Consider the following 13951-nt stretch of genomic DNA (forward strand, 5'->3'; position numbering starts at 1 on the left):
GGCGCACCAGTGTGTCTCCTGCAGCACACTGGTTGAAAATTGCTGATCTAGAGGGATGCTGTGGGAATGAAAAGGGAATATGAGATAGTATATAAAAAATTGTGTAAGAAAAATTAAGGATTGACCATCAGTTATATGGTAGAAAAGTGTCAAGGAAAAGAAGGGCCCAAAAATAAAACTTTGAAGTTTTGGAATTAGATAAGTAAGAATGATAATGGATTGGGGAAAAAGTAATTGGAAGAATGTGTGTGTGCGTGTGTGTGTGTGTGTGTGTGTCTGTGTGTGTTCCCTTTAGCTGGGAAAGGAGTCAAAATTGGAGGTGGTACTTGATATAATAGTTACAAGTACCCAATGGGCAGTTGGGAAATAGGCTCTGGAGCTTGAGGGGGAGTTCAAGGTGATAAAGAGATTTAGGAGTTATGAGGGATGTGGGAAGCAGATGGCAGTATATGTGATTTCGAAAATTGAATTGATATTGTTTCCTGGAGCCAGAAATTTATACACACACACAAACACACACACAGAGTTATGTGCTGTATAATTATGTTTAGGACAATGACAGGCCACATATGTGATGGTGTTCCCATAAGATTCTGATGGAGCTAAAATAGCGATGTTGTCGCCGTTGTAACATCGTAGTTCATTACTCCTTTGTTTGTGGTGATGCTGGTATAAACGAACCTACTGTGCTGCCAGCTGTATAAAAGTAGAGCACATACAACTATGTATAATACATAATGCTTTATAAGGATAGTAAGCAACTTTGTTACTGGCTTATTTATTTACTGTCCTATACAGTCAAACCTTGGTTCTTGAACATCTCCCATCTCGAACATTTTGGTTCTCGACCAAGTGGTTCACAGAAAGTTCACAGTTGTTAAACAACTTTGGTTCTTAACCCAACTACCCTTTCATGCTGATACCTGTATGATCAGTCACGTGTCTCTCAGGTGACAAAGTAGAGAATGCCCAAGTATCAGTCAATTTACTGCTAAACCTTGAGTTGTTAACATCTCAGGAAATTGTACTGTGCATATTTATTGAGAAATATCTGCCTTACAAAGAAGTAGCAAACCATGTGATAAACTTGTTCAATGACAATGCAGTGTTTCACTTCAGGCGAATGTTAAAATGCAGGCAAAAACAAACATCATTGGACATTAAAGATGGCATTGGACTGAGTGGGAGCTACACTGACACTGTCCAGGGACCAAACTGGAATTACACCTAAAATATAGAAAAACCATCCTAAATAATCAACTGCAACTGAAGATGAGCTGGAGAGCACCCTCATAACCAAGGAGGAAAAGTGAAGACCACATAGAGACTGGTAGGAAGTGTGAAGGTGCCAGAGGGCTGGCTGGGCTCCCACAGGCAGCAGCTGAAGGTCCCGAGCGATATCTCAGCTGTGGGGGGTTCCCCAGGATGGGCTTCCCAACCAAGAGTACCAGATCTGAGAAAGGTGCCCACATAACATCTGGCTGTGAAAAGCAGCAGGGTTTCTGTTTGCCAGGGAGATACAGCTGGAAATGCAGGCACCCTCTTAAAGGGACAATGCAAAAAGTTTTGTGTGCAGCCACTCACCTTGGGCTCTAGCAGAGGGAGGGAAGAGTGGACTGGAGCTGTGTGAGGAGAATCTAGGGTTGTGGGCTCTGGAGATAGAGATCATAAGGCACCCCCTGGATTTCTGTGCTGAGTCATTTCCCCATACTGCAGAGGATGTCTTTCCCAGACAGACATTTACTTTCCAAGCAGCTTTTGCCTGGGGGAGGGGGGCAGTTGCCCCACCCTGCTGGAAAACCTCTTGCCCTACCCAGAGGAGTTTCTACAGTTGAGACTCATAACAGTAGCCCCACCCTGTGGAGTTTCTATAGCCTGAGGCTCATTAAGAGAATCAGATTAATCAGCCTACAGCCAGAGGCAGACCTCAGAGTGCTTTGAGTCTTTGCCTGATCTGCTTCTGGACCTGGGCCTTCGAAAAGCAGACTTGGTGGGCATCTTGGTCCTGTCCAACTGCACCCAGCCCCAGCAGAGGAGACCTCAAGCCCAGTGTTGTTGATAGCTCCAAACAGGGTACTCAGGGCCAGTCACAAACTGTGTCTGACATTAGCCTGCATCAGAGACCCTCCAAAAAGACTGAGTGTCCTAGCAGATCTACCTGATACATAGAAGGAAACCCAAACAGGCAGCCAGAATGGGGAGACAAAAAAACCCTAAATGAAAGAGCAAGAGAAGTCTCCAGAAAAAGAGATAAATGAAATGGAGATAAGCAATCTACCAGATATAGAGTTCAGAATACTGATTGTAAGGATGCTCAACAGCATGAAAAAAAGATATGGAAACTATGAAGGAAATTAAGAATGACATAGCAGAAATAAAGAATACATTGGAAGGAATAAACAGCTGATTAGAGGAAGCTGAGGATCAGATCAGTGAATTAGAAGATAAGGGAGAAAAAAATTACTCAGAGAACCAAAAAGAAAAATCAATTTAAAAACCGGAGGACAGTCTAAGGGAGTTGTGGGACAACATGAAACGTAACAACATTCACATCATAGGAGTACCAGAAGATGTCAAAAGCAAGCAGGAGTTAAAGAATCTGCTTGAAGAAATAATGGCAGAAAACTTCCCTAACCTGGCCAAGGAAAAAAAATCACACAAGTTCAGGAGGAACAGAGTCCCAAGCAAGAAGAACCCAAAGAGGCTGATGTGCAGACACATCATAATTAAAATGCCAAAAATTTAAGACAGAATATTAAGGGCAGTAAGAGAAAAGCAATCTGTTACCTACAAAGGAGCCCCCGTAAGGTTGTCAGCTGACTTCTCATCAGAAACTCTACTGGCCAGAAGGGAATGGCATGAAGTATTCAAGGTAATGCAAAACAAGGATCTGAAACCAAGACTACTCTATCCAGCAAGGCTATCATTCAAAATAGATGGTGAAATAAAAAGCTTCCCAGACACAGAAAGGCTAAAGGAGTTTATCACCACCAAACCAGCATTGCAAGAAATGTTAAAGGGACTGATGTAATACGAAGAAGAAATAGAGAAACATAGGCATAAAGAATTAAAATGGCAACAAATAAGGACCTATCAATAATAACCTTAAGGACTTTTAAGGGAGAAACCAACAGCAATACAGTCACAGTCATGGACTTTATCACCCTACTGACTTCACTGGATAGATCTTCCAGACAAAAAGTCAACACAGAAACAGTGACTCTAAATGGCACACTAGATCAGATGGATTTAATTGATATTTACAGAACATTTCACCCCAAAGCTGCAGAATATACATTCCTCTCAAGTGCACGTGGATCATGCTCAAAGATAAGACCACATGTTTGGGCACAAAACAAGTCTCTACAAATTCAAGAAGATTGAAATAGCAAGCATCTCAGATCACAATGGCATGAAATTAGAAATCAACTACAGTTAAAACACTCAAAAACATTAAAACGCATGGAGGCTAAATAGCATGTTATTAAACAATAAATGGGTTACTAGTAAGATCAAGAGAGAAATCAAAAACTTCCTGGAAACAAATGAAAATGAACACACAGCCACCTAAAATTTATGGGACAAAGTGAAAGCAGTCCTAAGAGGGAAGTTCATAGCACTGCAGGCCTACCTCAAAGAGCAAGAAAAATTTTTAGTAAACTAACCCTACAACTTAAAGAATTAGAAAGCTCCCCTGTGAGGCCATCTGGACCAGAGCTTTTGTTTGCTGCGAGTTTTTTTAATTACTGCTTCGATTTCATCACTTGTTATTAGCCTATTCAGGTTTTCTGATTCTTCCTGATTCAGTTTTACATGGTCTCACTCATATGTGGAATCTAATAAACAAAATAGACCCAGAGACATAGAAGTATGGAACAGACTGACAAATCTCAGTGGGAAGGTGGGGGCAGGGGAGTGGGTGGGGAGAGATTAACCAAAGAATTTATTTGCACATATGCATAACCCATGGACACAGACAATAGTGTGGTAAAGACCTGGGGAGGGGGGGAGGGGCTGCAGGGTTGAGGGGGGTCAATGGGTGAAAAAAAGGGGGATATCTGTAATACTTTCAACAGTAAAGATAAATTTAAAAAAACAACACAACATTGGATAGGTTTTTAGTGAGAGAGACCCAGTGAGCCTGAAGCAAGTTCTAGTGGAGCAGAGACAAAAGAGAGAAAGAACCCCAGGAGAAGAACTACTTGATGTTTTTATGGAAGGGGACTCCCCTTCCAAACAACAGCATCCCTCCATCCCCCTACCCCTCCTCTCCGTAGTCATCAATAGCCCTCAACATTAAAGATAAGTTCTAATATGTATGTAAATTTTCATTTTTTACTATACATTTCATGTCCTTTTTGTTAAACAGTACATTAGACATGTATTGTATGTAAGAAAGGTTAAAACGGAATCATTTGGGGGTCTGGAATGGATTAATTCAATTTACATTATTTCTAATGGGAAAAAATGATTCAATTTTCTAACAAATCGCTTCTCGAACAGCCTCCTGGAACGAATTAGATTTGAGCAACTGAGGTTCCACGGTACTTTTTATCATTATTTTAGAGTGTACTCTTCCTACTTATAACAGGTTTGCTGTAAAACAGCATACCCTGTTACACTGGAGGCAGCCTCATGCATCAGGTGCTTACTAAGTTTCTCGATTGCATCATTTTTCTGTGCTTGATTTAATCTCGTGCTGTTTTGTATAGTAACATTCTGTACAGGTTTGTAGCGTAGGAGCAATAGGCTGTACTACATAGCCTAGTTGTGTAGTAGGCTAGACCATTTGGGTTTGTGTAAGTGCACCCTATGATGTCTGCACAATAAAATCACCTAACAACACATCTCTCAGGATGTATACCCATCATTAAGCAGCACATGACTGTCTGTCTGTCTGAGACTGTATATATATGTAATATACACACACGCACACTTACACATACACATACACACATGGGTGCCTTTTCACCTCCAAAGTGAATGTACTGGCATTTTATACTGGGGTATTTTCTTTAAAGAATGTGATCTAAAAAATAAAAGAGAATCCTGATAGTTCAGTCCTGGCTGGCATGGCTCATTTGATTGGGCATTGTCCTGTGCCCCAAAAGGTTGCCCGTTTGATTCCCAGCCAGGGCATGTGCCTGGGTTGTGGGCTCAATCCCCAGTGGAGCACGTGCCTGAGGCAGCCAATCGATGTTTCGTTCTCACATCAGTGTTTCTCTCTCTCCCTCTCCCTTCCTCTCTCTAAACGGCAATAAATCAATAAAACTATTGTTTTAAAAGAATGCCGGTAGTTCAGGTATTCTCAGCCTGTTCATTTTTTAAGAATATTATTGATAAATGTGCATTAATAAAGTGCATTTGGTCTCACCTGATCTTATACATTAAGGAGCTGATTGGATCTCCTTCTTCCTGTTTCTGTCTTACTCAGAGTGCCACCTAATTTAAAAGGAAAACAGGTTAAAGCAACACTCAGAAGATTTGCTTCTGTTTGAGTCATGAGTTTGCTTAGTAAATTGAAATAGAGCCTAATATAAAATCTGACCTCCAGGAGGAGTGTAGTTGTGTATTTGGTAATGTGGTCTTAAGACTTGCATGAAAGATTGAGAACCAAATGCTAAACAGCATTTTAGGATTTGGCTCCTACACCATCAGATCTGATGTCCAAAATCAGATGTGCTTTTCCCCCTATTTTCTATTTAACTCAGGTAGTAGAGAATTGGAAAGTACTTTTTTTTTTTTTTAATGAAAATGGAAAATTCAGTTCAGAGAACTGTGTGTGAGAGAGTGTTGACTTAGATAAAACTGAAAACAGATGCAGGACTGTGTAATTTAGTTTAACTTGGTAGAATCATATCATTAGCAAATATATGTTCAGTGGGAGTGGTGAAGGAGTGGGAGTGGTGAAGGAAGTAGATTTCCATAAGATAAGTTTCTCAGAATAGAAAAACCATGTGCAGTTCAGACTTGGTCAAAATGAAGTTGAATTTAAAGACCAAAAGTGTGGCATTTTTAAATTCTTTATTCTTTGCTGTTTCTCAGTCTGCTTGTTTTGTTGATTCCTGAGAGAGGAGTGTGAAGTCTGCAATCATAATTGTGGATTTGTCCATTTTTTCTTTTAGAACTATCAGTTTTTTATTTAATGTACTTTGAAGGTCTGTTGTTAGAACTGTTTGTTCTGTTCTGTTGGAGTTCCATTTAAGATTGTTATGTCATCTTGGTGAGTTGGCCTTTTATCACTGGGTAAATTTCCTCTTTATCCCTGCCACTTTTTCTTGCTCCTGAAGTCTACTTTGTCTGATAGCAATATACCCACACCTTTCTTTTGATTTGTGTTTGCATGGTGTTTTTTTTTTCATTCCTTTACTTTTTACTTGTCTATACCTTTATATTTAAGGTGAGTTTCTTGTAGACAGCAAGGGTCTTGTTTTTTAATTCTGTTTGACAGTTTCTGTCTTCTAGTTGGTGTAAATGTTTGCACCATTTACATTGGATATAATTATTGATATGTTTGGATTTAGATCTACCTTTTTATTTTTCTGTTTGTCACTCAGTTTTTTTTATTTCATTTCTTTCTATTTCCCTGCCTCCATTGGATTGCTTGAATGTTTAGTAGTTCTTTTTTTTCCTATAGTGTTTTTATTATACTGTATCTCTTTGTAGAGTTTGTTTTGGTGGTTGCTCTAGAATTACATACTTAAATTTTTGCAGTTCTACCTAGAATTAATGTTTTACCACTTCAAGGTAAATGTAGAAATCTTACCTCCACCCTTTACCTCTCCCCTTTATGTTGTAGTTGTCATATGTGTTATATGTATATACATAGAAAACCCCAGCAGACAATGTTACGGTTTTTGCCTTCACTGTCATACATATTTTAAAGAATTTTAGATGAGACAAATAGTTTACTATATATTTACCATTTCTTTTTTTTTTTAATACTCACCCGAGGACATGTTTATTGATTTGAGAGAGAGAGAAACATCGATTGGTTGCCTTCTGTATGGGCCCCTGCTGGGGATCGAACCCTCACCCTAGGTATGTGCCCTGACAGGGAATCGTACCCACAACCTTTTTGTGTACAGGACAGTGCTCCAGTCAACGGAGCCACCTGGCTGGGGCTACCTTTTTTGTTGTTGTTGTTGCAGTTCCAAGTTTTTCTCTGGCATCATTCTCTTCTGCCTGAAGTACGTTCTTTAGCATTTCTTTAAAACAGGTCTGCTTGTGGCAGATGCTTGTGGTTTTCCTTCACTGAGAATGTCTTTTTGCCTGCGTTCCCTGAAAGATAGTTTCACTGAATATAAAACTGTGTTCTGGGTTGACGATTCTGATTCTTTTTCTACTTTTTTCTTTTTAAAAAAACATGTGCCTTCTGGCCTCTGATGAGGAATTCACTGTCATTTTCATTGTTATTCCCTTTATAAACATAGCATTTTCTCTACTTTTAAGATTTTCCCCCCTTTATCTTTAGTTTTCAGCAGTTTGATTGTGAAGTATCTAGGCATGAATTTCTTTGAGTTTATCCTGGTTGGGATTTGCTGAGCTGCTTGAAATGTAAGTCTTTGTCTTTTGCCAAATTTGGGGAGTTTTTAGCCATATTTCTTCCAATATATTTTTCACCATGGCACATTTTTCTCTCTTTCTAAGACTAATGACAAGAATGTTACACCTTTTGTTGTTACCCCTAAAACACTGTTTTTTAAAAAGATTTTCTCTTTCTCTGATGTGCAGAGTGGGTAATTTCTACTTACCTATCTTCAAGTGAACTCACTCTTTCCCCTTGTCATTTCCACTCCTCTGTTGAACTCATCCAGTAAATTTTAAAATTTTGGTTATTATAGTTGTGATTGTGGGGGGTGAGGGACATGGAGGTGGAAGAGGGTATAAGCAGGATAAATGGTGAAAGGGGGAGAAATAAAATAAACAATGAAATTTCCATTTTGTTGTTTTTTGTCTTCTGTTTCTTTTTTTCATTTCAAGAATGTTTAATCTTCCTTAGAGCATGGCTATCATAATTGCTTTAAAGGTTAGTCTGATAATTCCAACATCTGTGTCATCTTGGGGTTGTTATCTATTGATTATTTTTTCCTTGCAAGTTGTTGACATTTTCATGGTTCTTTGAATGTCAAATAATTTTGGATTATACCCTGGACATTTTGAGTCTTGTGAGAGCTGAGCCTTGTTTAAGTATTATAGAAACTAGTAATGTTTCTGTTAGTGCGTCCTAGCAGTGAATGGCCCAGTTAGGTTTTGCGAGTTTTGACTCACCTTCTGTGGGCTGCAGTTCTCACATCAGCTCAGGTTTCAAAGCCTTTGTGCCGCCTGTTCAGGCCTGTCCTGTGTATGTACCACCCAGACCAGCCTGGGGTAGGGGCAGTGGCCTGTACTGCACTTCAGTGCTTTTGGTGTGCTCTTCAGTCTGACCCACGCGTGCATTTCAGGGTTGAGCCCAGGAGTTCATAGAAAACTTCACCCGATCCCGTTCTTGGGCCCCCTCCTCTCTATAATCTCACTTGTGGTCTGTGGTTTCCAGGGTCTTCCAAAATAGATGATAAGTAAACGCATGAGAGGGGAATACAGGTTAAAACCACAGTGAGATGTTACTACAGCCCCACGAGTGTACTTAAAATGGAAAGGGCTGGTGACCAGTTGCTTGACCATCTTGTTGGAGGAGTTGCAGAGCAACTGGAACATTCGTACATTGCTGATGGGAATGTGAAATAACACAGCCACTTTCGAAAGCAGTGTGTGATCTCGGACTAGTGACCTCTCAATATAGTTTCCTCTCTTGGAATTAAGTCTTTTTTTAAAAAAAACTTCTGTCCTTCCCTACCCCCTATCCTGGGAGTATGTTGGTTTGAATCATTGATTGGAGCTGGCTAGTTACAATCCTATTAAGTTACTCTAAAAGGCTGATTAGATAACACTATGACTGTAAACTTAGTCTTCTTATTGCTCTTAGCTATTATTTCTTAAATTGTTACTGAAGTGAAACAATTAAGAGAGAGAGAAAAGAATGCTAGGGCTCACACCTGGTGATTATAGTGTTATAAGTAGTCTACTGCCTCTGGCATAATTAAAATGTGAATTCACCATTTTTGTAATTTAGCATAGCTATTAAGTTTTACATATGCAGAAAACTTAGATTAGTTCACACTTACATTGCTCTGAAATTGTCATTTTTGTGTTCTGTGTTCTGTTTCCTCACTAAGACTCTAAACTCTGAAAGTATGTTTATTTATACATCTCTATAATCTTAGTATAATGTGTTATACACAGTGACCATTGTATTGTGACTAATATCATAATAAAATAGAAAAGATTAATAAATATGTACAATGAATAGCATGTATATGTCCATATGTGTACATACAAGTAAGAGTTAGCAAAGATTATTTTAGGTCAACTATGACTAAACGTGACTAACATCACTTAATGAATAATATGACTGGGTAGGGATATGAAACTCAGCATCTCACCAGTTTCCTGCGAGACCCAAAGTGAGTGCAAGATAATAGAATATAAGAGAAAGCCAAAAGATGGGTACTTTGCTTCTAATAAAAAAAGGTTACTGAGCTTGTGGTGGTTATAAACCTGCATGTGTATATTCTGGGAAGAGGAAGTCTATTTGATATCTCCACATGGGTGCTTACTGGGCATCTCAAATTTAATACATTCAAAACAGAAGTCTTACTTTCCCACTGCCTTCTACTTACTTTTCCCACTACTTTTTTTTTTCTTCAATTTATTGATTTAAGAGAGAGAGAGAAACACTTATTTGTTGTTTCACTTATGCATTCACTGGTTGGTTTCTTGTATGTGCCCTGACTGGAGATTGAATCTGCAATCTTGGCATTCTAGAACGATTCTCTAACCAACTGAGCTATCCGGCCAGGTATTTCCACTACTTACTTTCATTCCTCCAACAAATATTTATTGAAGAACTACTATGTGCCAGGTACTGTTCTAGTGTTTGGAATATCCATAGTGGGCATAACAAATGTCTCCACCCTTGCTTAAAATCTAGCAAGGAAAAACAGGCAGTAAATAATAAACATAGTAGGTAAATTATTAAGTATTATAGAAAAAATACAAAAGTAGAAAAGTGTGAGAGGAATTCCGAGTGTTGATGGGATGGGCCTTGGATAGTCATGGGAAGAAGTAACTAGCAACTTTAAATGAGGAGGTAAAGGTAAGGCTCATTGTCAAGTTGAAATTAGAGCAAAGAGCTGGAGGTGAGGGAGTCAAGTATGGATATCTGGGGGGAAAGCATTCCAGACAAAGGAAACAGAGCAAAGACCCAAAGTTAAGAGGTACCTGGTCTATCCGGTGAACAGCAAGGAGGCCATGTGGCTGGTGCCAAGCCAGTAGTGGAACAGTAAGGTTAAAGATGGGAGGGGGTGTCGGAGGACAAATCCCGTAGGGCTTTAGGCCACTGTGAAGACTTTGGCTTTTAGTCTGAGTGAAATAGGAAGTCGCTGTACAGAGGAGTAGCATCTGACTTATATTTCAACAGAATTACTCTGGCATCTCCTTTGAGAAGAGACTATAGAGAGCAAGGGCAGGAACAGGAAGGTCTATTAAGAGTGATTGCAGAGTCCAACTGGGGAAAGGAAACGGTGGCTTGTACCAGAGCAGCGGCAGTGGGAATCAGGAGAAACACAAATCTTTAGGTTCTGGGTATACTGGCCTGAGCAACTAGAAGGGTGGAAGTGCTGTTAACCACGATGGGAGGGACTGGGTGGGCAGGTTTGGGGAAGATGAGGATATGTGGAGTTTGCAGTTTCCAAGTAGGAATATTGAAGACGCAATTAGATGTACAAGACTGGAGTCTGGGAAAGAGGCCTAGACTGGAGATAGAAATTTGAGAGTTGTCAGTTTCTCAATCCAAAATCCTAGAAGTCATCCTTGATTCCCTACAAACAAGTCCTTTGAACACCCAGATCTGTTCACTTCATCTCCACTACCACCAGCCTAGTCTAAGTCACCATACTCTTCTAATCCATCTTTCTTCTTCCCTTTGTGCACCCCCAGTGATTTTCCACCCAGCAGTCAGAATGATCGTTTAAAAAGGCAGTTCAGATCATACCACACCTCTTCTCAGAACCTTCAGTGTTCTGTGCAGCAAAGGAAACAATCAACAGAGTAAAAGCAACTTAGGGAAAATATTTGCAAACCATATATCTGATAGGGGGTTAATATTCAGAATATATAAAGAACTACAACTCAACAACCACAAAAAACAAGTAATCCAATTAATGCACGAGCAAAGGACGTGAATAGGCATTTCTTCAAAGAAGATATACAGATGGACAAGAAGCATATGAAAAGATGCTTAGCATCATTAATCATCAGGGAATTGCAAATCAAAACCACGATGAGATATCACCTCTAAGGATGGCCACTATAAAAACAAAACAGAACAAAAAAAACACACCAAGTGTTGGTGAGGATGTGGAGAATTTGGAATTCTTGGCATGGCTGGTGGAAATATAAAAACAGTGCAGCCACTATGGAAAACAGTATGGAACTGGCTCACAAAGTTAAAAATAGAATTATCATATGATTCAGCAATCCCAATATATACAGAAGAATTGAAAATAGCACCTTGAAAAGATATTCGCACACCCATGTTGACAGTACCATTATTCACAATTGCCAAGAAGCAACCTAAATGTGTATTGACATATGAATGGAAAAAAATGCAGTATATGCATAAAATGGAATGTTATTCAGCCCCCAAACAAAGAAAATCACATCTGATAAAGGGCTTATCCAAAATATACAAAAAAAAACCCTAACAATAAAAAAAAACAAACCCACCAGGCCCTGGCCAGGTAGCTCAGTTGGTTAGAGTGTCGTTCCAGTACACCAAGGTTGCGGGTTTTATCCCCAATCAGGGCACATACAAGAAACAACCAATGAATATCAATAAGTGGAACAACAAATCTATGTTTCGATGTTTTCCTCTCTCTCTCTCCCCCCCCTCGTTAATCCTCACCGGAGGATATTTTTTCCACAGATTTTTTTTTTTTTAAGAGAGAGTGGAAGGGAGGGTGAGGGGAGAGAGAGGGAGAGAAACATGAATGTGTCAAATCGGTTGGTTGCCTCCCACACACACCCTGATCAGTGTGGAGGAAGGAACTGGAAACCCAGGTACGTGCCCTTGATCACACTGGCTAGGGCTCGCTCTCTTTCTCTCTCCTCTTCGACCCACCCTGTCTCTAAAATCAATAAGAAAAAACCACCAGATTTTAAAACAGGCCAAAGGCATTAACAGACTCCTCACCAAAACGATATACAGATGGCAAATAAACATGAAGATGGCTCTGAGCAGCTGGCTCTCTGAGGGTCACCGGCACCAAGATCTTCCCCATGACAATGTCTTCCATTAAGATTGAGTGTGTCCTGCCTGAGAACTGCTGGTATGGGGAGTCTCCGGTGTGGGAGGAAGAGTCCAGCTTTCTGCTTTTCATAGATATTCCTGTAAAAAAGTTTGCCATTGGGATTCTCTCAGCAAGCAAGGTCAGCAAGTGATCTCTGCATGCCCCAGTCAGCTCTGTGGCCCTCTGCCGATCGCCAGTTGGGAGGCTTCGTTACCACAATTGGAACAAAGTTCTGTGCTTTGAGCTGGGAAGATCATTCAGCCATTGTCCTGGCCACAGTAGATAAAGACAAGAAAAACAATCTGATAGGAAGGTGGGTCCTGCTGGGAGATACTTTGCTGACACCAAGCCTGAGGAAACAGCCCTAGCAGTTCTGGAGCTGTATTCCCTCTTTACTGACCACCATGTGTAAAAGTGCTTTGACCAGGTGGATATCTCCAATGAGTTGGATTGGTTCCTGGACCACAAAATCTTCTGTTGCATTGATAGCCTGTCCTACTCTGTGGATGCCTTTGACTGTGACCTGCAGACAGGAAAGATCTCCAATCAGAAGTGTTTAACAAGCTGGAGAAAGAAGAACAAATCCCAGATGTAATGTGTATTGATGCTGATGGGAAGCTCTGGGTGGCCTGTTACAATGGAGGAAGAGTGATTCGTTTAGATCCTGAGAGGGAAAAGACTTCAAGCTGTAAAGCTCTCTGGAAATACTTCAGAGGAAAGGATTCTGAAATGTACGTGACACTGTGCCTGGGATGGAATGGACCCTGAGGGTCTATTGTGGCAATCTGGACGCTGGTGGAGTTTTCAGTTTTCAAAATAACTGGCCTGGAGGTCAAAAGAATTCCTCCCTACCCTTATGTAGGATAAGTGACAGGCCTTCTTTCCTACTAGAGGAAACTTTGAAGACAACTAGAAAATTCTGGAGCTGAAATATCAATCTAGTTCCCAAAAAATGAGGCAATTATATAATGGTTAAGTTTTTATTTACTATTTTTAAAATGTAGAGATTTTTAAGAAGGGTGGCAGGTGGGTTTGATAATATGCTATATATAAGGCCTTCTGCAAAGTTCCTATAGAAATGCCAAAAGTTGTTCAGTTCTCAGCCAGCCTCTTGATTCTTTGCAAATTGGTGGTGGGCAGGGGGAAAGGGAAGAGCCTACCTGTTCTTTATTCCGCATTCCGTACTTACTATACCTAAAGCTTCAGACAAACTAATAAATAGTAACCTGGTAATAACTTATTTAAAAAAAGAGGACACCACTCCACATTGTATGTCATTAGGGAAATGCAAATTAAAACAATGAGTTACCACTACACACCTGTCAGAATAGCCAAAATCTGGGACACTGCCAACAAGCAAACGCTGGCGAGGATTTGAGCAACAGAATTCTCACTCTTTGGAGGAAATGCAAAATGGTACAGACACTTTGGAAGACAGTTTGGTTGTTTCTTACAAAACTAACATTCTTACCATACAATCCAGCAGTTGAGCTCCTTGGTATTCACCCAAAGGAATTGGAAACTTATATCCACACAAAAACCTGCATGCAGATGTTTATAGC

General features: G+C 40.0%; 1 protein-coding gene and 1 pseudogene across 2 annotated transcripts in view; both read left to right on the top strand.

The window, feature by feature from the left end:
- CPD (carboxypeptidase D) overlaps positions 1 to 13951 on the top strand; it is a 57900-nt gene that overhangs the window by 12127 nt on the left and 31822 nt on the right. The window lies entirely within an intron of this gene.
- LOC308568743 (regucalcin pseudogene) lies at positions 12385 to 13209 on the top strand (annotated as a pseudogene). The gene has a single exon. The product of its transcript is annotated as a regucalcin pseudogene (transcript).

Source organism: Miniopterus schreibersii (assembly GCF_964146895.1).
Source record: "Miniopterus schreibersii genome assembly, chromosome: 16".
Classification (NCBI taxonomy): Eukaryota; Metazoa; Chordata; class Mammalia; order Chiroptera; family Miniopteridae; genus Miniopterus; species Miniopterus schreibersii.